This window comes from Solanum dulcamara, chromosome 1 (genome assembly GCF_947179165.1).
Source record: "Solanum dulcamara chromosome 1, daSolDulc1.2, whole genome shotgun sequence".
In the NCBI taxonomy this organism is placed as follows: domain Eukaryota; kingdom Viridiplantae; phylum Streptophyta; class Magnoliopsida; order Solanales; family Solanaceae; genus Solanum; species Solanum dulcamara.
The window spans coordinates 69,104,203-69,112,350 of record NC_077237.1 but is presented as its reverse complement, the minus strand read 5'-3'; the positions used below and the strand labels follow the sequence as shown (position 1 = coordinate 69,112,350).

The following is an 8,148-nucleotide window of genomic DNA, read 5'->3' as shown; positions in this document are numbered from 1 at the left end:
ATTATTAATGGCATTAAAAATCTCTATGGATATTGGCACGGATGATGATGTATAGTTTGGGACATTCTTAAAATGTTGAGGTCGATAACTATTATAGATATTCTCAAAAAATAAAAGACTTGAATCTCTTGATATTTATAGAGTCTGTGGTGTCATGTATAATACAATCTCAATATTTATTGGTTGATGTGTCATACCTGATGCATGCGTAAAAATTTGAGTGTGACCTCTTAAAGTTGAATCATTAACACAATTTATTGATGCTTGATCATCTTCTGAGGCTGGTTGGACATTTTATATGGCCTAATCCACTTCATTCATTTCAATAAACACTCATCCTTTCTCAACCGAATATTTCCTCCTATTAGCAGCATTGCATTTTCCTTGCCTACAAATAAAAGATGTAAATGATCAGTCTACACCTCATCTCTTTTATAATTGATTTGTACATGATAAATATGTATATATTAAAAAAGATCAAGTTTCAACATATGTACTTAGGGGAATTAAACTACAATCTGGGGGTAAAGAAGTCATTTTACGTATATCTAACTAATGCTACATGTCTTTAAATTACAACTGAGTTTTCCACCTGTCCTTCACCATTCTAAATCTCTTTTATTTCACTATCTCTATCCCTCTGGCATTTTTCTTTTCAAAAATTTCTTTTTTGTATCATCTTCTAGATTGAGAGAGAATCAACTACTAAGAGGTATAGATCAAATAAGAAAAGTAATATTCTTTATCTTCCCCTTGTGCTCATCTGTATTTTTCAATTCAATACTACTGTTATTGACTGCATCAAAATTGATGTCTATTTTTTAAATCTTCATTTGAAACTTTTTTCATCCAATTTCTTGTGCCTCTTACACTCTGACGATATATGGTTTCTTCATTCTGGATTAGGTTTTCTATTTGTAGAGATTTTTCATTGAGAATTTATTGTAGGTCTTCTTGAAGGATGAGTTGTATGAGTACCAGTTTAGATTTGCATGTTAATTTTTGGTCAATTTCGGAATAGTACATGTGATTTTAATAATTTGAATTAGCTTATTCATCTGAATTATGTTTTTCAATTTTATCTGAATCTTAGGGTGGAAGCTTATGTGTTGCCAATTCAAAAATCTACCTAAATTGACTGAATATTGATCTTTCTTTTTCTTTATTTGTGAAGATGTACAAAAATTATGATTGTGTACATCTATTCGGAAGTCGCAATGAAATAACAAAATCCTATCAGCACTCGACAGATTCAATGTTCTCTTGAAAAGGTGAGACATTTGTTTGATATTCTATACTTAACCATCCTTATTCATGTACTTACCTTTCATAACTCTTCATTTAATATGAAAATATTCTTTTAGTTGAGGATTCATTTGAACTCGGTCAAGAATTTTTTTAATTTCATCTTCATATGTTTTTCCTTCAATTTTCTTTTCATGTTTATGTTTTTCCCGCCTGTATCTAGATTTTTCTGCAGATTTTGCTTAATAGTTTAGATTTAGTTTTATGGGTTGATGAAGTTTCTTCTCTGACAAGAATTGAAAGTTGTTTTGGGGAAATACACTAACATAAAGATAATAGATTTTACCATTTCCTAGGTAGGACGTAGAACCATGAATTCAGTTGCATAAGATTATGAGTCTAAAATAAGGATTAAGTTTGAAAGCAACAAGGAAAGGGTTCAATTGAGAATTACTTATGAATGTAGGCTCGTGCTTATAGATATTAAAATTAGACCAATAAATTTTTTGGAGAGTCAGAGAAGAGTATCTAGACAAACAATGAAGCTGTTATTCTACGATTTTTAGTATGGTTGCAAGAATTGAGTTCTGAACTACATAATACACAGTATTTTAATAGACTTAAACATCCACATTCAACATAATGAGTATGCCCCTATCATCAGGGCATTGTATGTGTTGAAACAATAACTTGGCTAAGATTTGATCTTTCTCAAGGTAAGACTTAGGTAAATCCTTATACATGCCAATGAAGTGTTGAAAATTTATAAAGGAGTTACTCTTCTATTAGAGTTGCATGTTATATGAGTGTTTGGTTTAAGTATTGTAATGATTTAGTCTTTATTACCCTCATTGTGTTGCAATACCATGCTGGGAGGGTGGGGTCTTAAATAAATTGTTCCGAGATGATAGCAATCACAAATGCCTAGGACTTGAAATCAGCCAATTTGGAGTTGTATAGCTCCCACAATCGAGTTTTGAAATGTTAGAAGTGAGTTGAGTTCGTCCTTGGTCTTTAATTAAAAGACCAAGGATTTACCCTACACGAATGAGGCTACAGTAGCTCGTGAATAGGGAGAAGAGACAGTCAGACCTCCATGATCGCGGAGGCCTCCACGTGAATGAAGAGAAGAGGAAGGAAGCTCTCCACAAATGCATCCCCTAGCCCATAAAAGCGAAAGCTTACCCTGTTGACCTCCGCAAATACGACGAGGATCTCACGAACTTGGAAAGGAGTTCACCTGGCCTCTGCGTACATGGATCTATGCCTGCAAATGTGAAGGGTAACTCACCCTTGCACCAGCAGCTGCTGCAAGTTTCAACTTTGGCATTGTCCAAGTCTCCAACAAGGTGCTCATACTTCGTTCAGAATTTTGTGCACACAAATGAATTGTGCTACCCCCACTAAATTTGATGTTCCAGACTCAATGGCACATTCAAAATTTCCATAGAAAGTTATTTTAATGAAAAGTGGATCCCACACCATTTTAAGCTAAATTTCACAACGAGCCTCAAAATTAGATCTTAAGCTTCGAGAAGTAAACGAAAGGTCATTTTAGACCAAACTCAACATTTTAGAACTGATCGCGCTGACAGAATTTTCATCCAAGTGTGTTTTCCAAGAATATTGACCAAAGTCTAACTTAGGCGAAATTTTAATGGCTAAAACGCCAAATGGCCCCAAACTCATACCGATTGCCCTGATACTCGTGTCGACCATGCTACTAGCATAATTTGGTCATTACGGAGCTGATGGAACCGTTGAAGTTCCATTCTGAGGTTGTTTACATAAAGTAATGACAAAAATCAACTTTTTTAGTTATAAAAGCTCCAAAACAGAGAAATGGGCCTAAAACCCAAATGAGCAACCAGGAGACCAAATAGTCAGTACAGAAATTCATAAATGACTTGGGATCACTACAAGAGTGCTCTAATTAATTAAATAACTGCATTAATTTAAAAATAACATGGCGGGTCATTACACATGATAATGAAAAACAGCTTTTTAATTGTGTTTCTTGAAAAACCATTAAAAGATGGATTATACACTAATTTAATATAATGAATAAAACCAGAGTTTTTACCAAAACTAAAGGGAATATATTAACAACAATCATTTAGCTAATTGTTCAAGATTTCTTTCTCTACTATATGATCGATGCATACTAGGGCCAGAAATATTAGAAGGGTTTAATTGTAATTGAGACATGTTAGAGCCCCCTACTCTTACAGATGCATTAGAAAGTGGAGTATCATTTTTATTGCGTCAGCTATCGTGGTGGCTTTCAAAAATTCTGTTTTACAACAACCCATCAAATGATTTCTTAAATGTCATGTACTACCCCCTCCCCCTTTCCTGCAGTTCTATGGTTCATAATATGTTTACATTTATTATAAATTGCTTGAGTTTTATCTTCACTTTGAGTTATAAATTACCATATAACATATGTTTTTTTATATTGGGGCTTAGGCTTAGCCCTAGTAGGATGTACAATGAGAGCGGGAGCGAGAGTGGGAGTGGGGAGTTCAGTAGAGAGACTAGTAGCCATAAGTGGCTCAGTTTCATCATCATCAAAAGTATCATTATCATCATTATCTACATTATCATCATCATCTAGTGATTCATTAAAATTACCAAACCATCTTTCTAAACATTAATTGTTTAATTGAGTATTACTATCAATATCAAAAATAAGTTTCATTGACATACGTATAATCATCTGTATTAATTCGTACTTATGGTTGCCTAGTTTTAGATTTGGAAGAACTATCACCAACTTCGAAACAACCAATTGGTGATCTACATCTCCTACCATAAAGAGCCTCATAAGGAGCTATCTAAATGTTTCAGAGAAAACTTTTGTTGTACGCAAACTCTATAAGAGGAAAGTGATCATTCCAATTAACTTTAAAGTTAATGACATAGGCTCTCAACATGTCTTCAAGAGTCTGAATTGTATGCTCTGCTTGACCATCTATCTTAGGATGGAAAATGGTACTAAGATTTACCTTCGAGTCTAAATCTTTTTGGAATGACTTTAAAAACTTAGTGGTAAATTAATCACCTCTGTCTGAGATGATAGACAAATGGACTCTATGAAGTCTGACTATCTCACGAATCTACAATCTGGTATAGTCCTCTAGTGAATCTGTAGTCTTAACTGACAAGAAGTGAGCTGATTTGGTCATCCTATCCACAATCACACAATCCAAGTCATGTTGTTTGTGGTATCGTGGTAAGCCTGTAATAAAATTAATATTGATCATCTTCCATTTCCATTCTGGAAATTCTATGTTTTGAGCTAGAACACAAGGTTTTTGATGTTAAACTTTGAGTTTTTCACAATTTGGGCACTTAAAACCAAAGTCTGCAATATCCATATTCATACCATTCCACCCGTAGACTTCTCTCAAGTCTTGGTACAAATTTGGGGAACCCGGATGATTCGAATATCTAGAGCTATAGGTCTCTGCCATGATTGTATCTCGGAGACCATCAACATTCGAAATACACAGTCTACTTTGATATATCAACACACCATCCCCTCCCCCATGTGCAAAAGCCATCACTTTCTACTTGTGAACATCTTTTTTTAACTAAAGTAGGATTGGCTCTTTGTCGTGCTTTTCCTTCACTTCTACCATTAGTGATGATTCAACCCTATTCTGAACATTTCACTTTTTTTATTGTTGGTGTTTTTTTTTCTCAAGCAAATATTTTTATCTCCTCTTTTTTTTTTGATATCACATTCTTTCAAAGATGATTTTTTCATCACTTTGTAGCTATCATTGATTACCTTTTTACACTCAATCATCCATTTTCTTCAGATTTAATAATTATAATAAGTATATGTTACAGTGCTCAAGGAAGCAATGTGTAAAAACTAGGGATTCAACAAAATAATGAAGACAAAAATATGGCTACCAACAAAAGGCTACAAACTCAAAAGGGCTAACTAGTGATATAATAACTGAAAAGGCTAAAATTTAAAAGACAAATTAAAGAAAGTCTATTATCATCTTCTAAACAAAACAATACTTTTATTTCGCTTTAATAACATGCAGGGCAAGTTCTAGACGAAATGCAAAACATGGAATATATGCAAATTCTCACAACTCATGGCACAAGTTTCAATCAAGATTGATCTATTCTGCTTCTAAGACAGACAGAGTCATAACAAGTTACAAAATAAAATAAGTTATATACAGAGTTACAACTATGAGCCTAAGTGTCAAAGAGTCTATTATTTAATGACCAATCAAACATTTACAGAAAAATACCACTTAAGATTAGGCCTAAATAGCAAGTACCAAGTCAAAAAGTTTTTTCTTTTCTCTCTAAATAATAAAAAATTAAAATAAATTAAAATAAATAACTAAAAATTAAAAAAAAACTACTCCTAAGATATAAAAGATAAACAGTTCAAAGGGACCCCCCTCAAAAAAGAATCGAAAAGAAAAACCAAGGGGTGATTAAGTGTGCTTGTACTAAAGAAATTAAAAACAAAAAACAAAAATAAAAAATTAAAATCTTTTTGTAATTTTTTTTATATTTAAAAACTTGTTTAATTAAAGAAGAAAAATAAAAGAAAGAAAAAAAATTAAGCTTTTTTATATGAAAATTTTTTCGTTCTAGTGGAGTCCGCGATAAGTCCACGTCGCTGACCTAGCACGGCAAATTTTTATTTTTTCTTTTTAAGGAAAAAAATGAAATTTAAAAACTATTAAACAAACATAAAGCACACTCCACCCTAAATATTATATTGGAAGAATCTCCACCCACACTTGAAAAGATATTATGTCCCCAAAGCATTAATTAAAATTTAAAAACAAGGGTTAAGAAAAACTTTCTGAAGCCTCTAGGCCTAGCTAGTAGCACGTTGTTTCAATATTCATCAAGGGTTGTACGCACCACATACTTAAGATCAAACATGCTACTTTGCCTCAAATTTTTGGGTACTCGGACTTTCCCAAATCTGCAAACACAAAAATTGACACCAAAAAAATATAAAAATAAAATAAAAATCTACATTACTAATTGGGTTGCCTCCCAACAAGCGCCTGATTTAATGCCGCGGCACGACTTAAGTCAAATTCACCACTTTTCTTTCCACTTTGAACTTATGAATTGTACCCCTAACTTTGCATTACTTTTTCTTTTTTGCTCCAGGGGCGGTGGTATAAAGATAAAGGAACCAAGTAATATATTTCACATCTTTCACTTCTTAGCCCTTATATGAGGAATGTCGTTTTGTCTTTGTGAGCTAGAAAACCTTAGGATGTAGGGGCCTTGTTCCTCATCTAGACACTCCTCCATTAGTTCAGACGACTCAAATTTCTTATTGTCGCCCAAGCATAATGTAGAAAAATATTTCGATCGAGATCCAAGATGCCTTAACTCCAAAGCAGTATTATGTATGACATTCTCTCTTTTTTACTCCTTCTCAACATTAACATCAAGGGACAAAGTGTAGTTGGATGGGTGAAATCCTTCTTTCTGCTTCACTTGTTGGTCATCATCCACGATAATTAGTGACTGTGTATTAGCTAGGTCTGTAACATAGACATTTCAAGTGTCAACCATAGCCTGCATTTTCGTGAGTTTTGAATAAGTTATTTTTATGGCTTTCTTTATTCCCTTTTGTTGTTCCATTACTTGCTTCAATAACTTAATAGTTTGAGTTTCTTGTTCCACATCTTCCACTTCATTACTCCTGTCAGCATCATAAACAACAAAAAAATCATAATAGGGGCTCAGAGGTAGGGAATAAGAATTAGGACAGTCATTCCAAAGATCCTCTTGACCTCCACATATATGACATATATTCCATTCAAAAGATTGGGTAGGTGCACACAATCCGCTCCTTTAAATAGTATGACAATCAACACCTAATTGAGGTCCTCCACATTACTGACAAGCATATTCATCACCCAACTACCATTTATCCCACTCATCCATATCAATAAAATTATTAATTTTTTAAAATTCATATTTAAATGAAAGATATATAAAAAATCAAGAAAAAAACTATAAAAAAAAAAAAATATATATATATATATATAACCTAGAAAAATAATTAATTTCTAAGTCCCCGACAACGGCGCCAAAAACTTGTTGCTACCAAAGCACATGCAAGTGTACACATTCTCACAAGTAATATAGTGGCTCTTTTCAAAACCGAATTATAGAACCCACAGAGACTTGTCAATTAACTATTTTTGCTAAATTATATTAAATCTAATTATTTATTTAAGTAAGTTAAAAAAATATTATTAATATTTGTATAAAATAAATTACAAGAATTAAATAATAAAGTAAACTTACAATGATTATTGGGACAATTCCAGGGCTGCAGCATACTAAAAATTCATGTTTCGCATCTCTTTCATGGATTTCAGAATGTTATCAAATTATTGATTTACAGGGTTGATTTTACAATCATGGTCTCCCGATCTCTAATTGCCTATCTTTGTTGACAATCTAACTACATCGTTGAGCTGGGATAAGCATGAACCAACAAAGATGCATTAATCATATCATCCTGTCTAGTAACCAAACATGGTGTATAGGTATGTGTCACAAAAATTCTATACACAAATTATCCTAGGCAATTCTAGAACAAACATGTTCTCTATATTCTAGTGTTCTATCTCATTTCCGTCTCTCGAGTTCCAGGTAGACAACAAATTTATTTTAATGGTGATCAAGCATTAAAATAGTAAAAGTAAGAATATAGGAGTAATAAAAACGACAACCAACTTCATCCAGAAAATTAATATTCAACAATCATTCATAACTGCAACCTTAGAATAAGGGTCTTTAGCTATTAATGTCTTAAGAAAAGAAGAAGAAAAGAATCCTAGGTCAAAAGTTAAAAGTTCATTTTTTCTAAAAACTAATTTT

At 32.8% G+C, this 8,148-nt stretch overlaps 1 long non-coding RNA gene across 1 annotated transcript in view; it reads left to right on the top strand.

Annotated features, from left to right (window-relative positions):
• Positions 1 to 615: 615 nt before the first annotated feature.
• Positions 616 to 8,148, top strand: part of LOC129894687 (uncharacterized) — a 29,713-nt gene continuing 22,180 nt past the window's right edge. The window contains exons 1-2 of the long non-coding RNA XR_008767699.1: positions 616 to 712; positions 1,175 to 1,271. This is a non-coding gene — a long non-coding RNA (uncharacterized LOC129894687). The remainder of the gene's footprint in view (positions 713 to 1,174; positions 1,272 to 8,148) is intronic.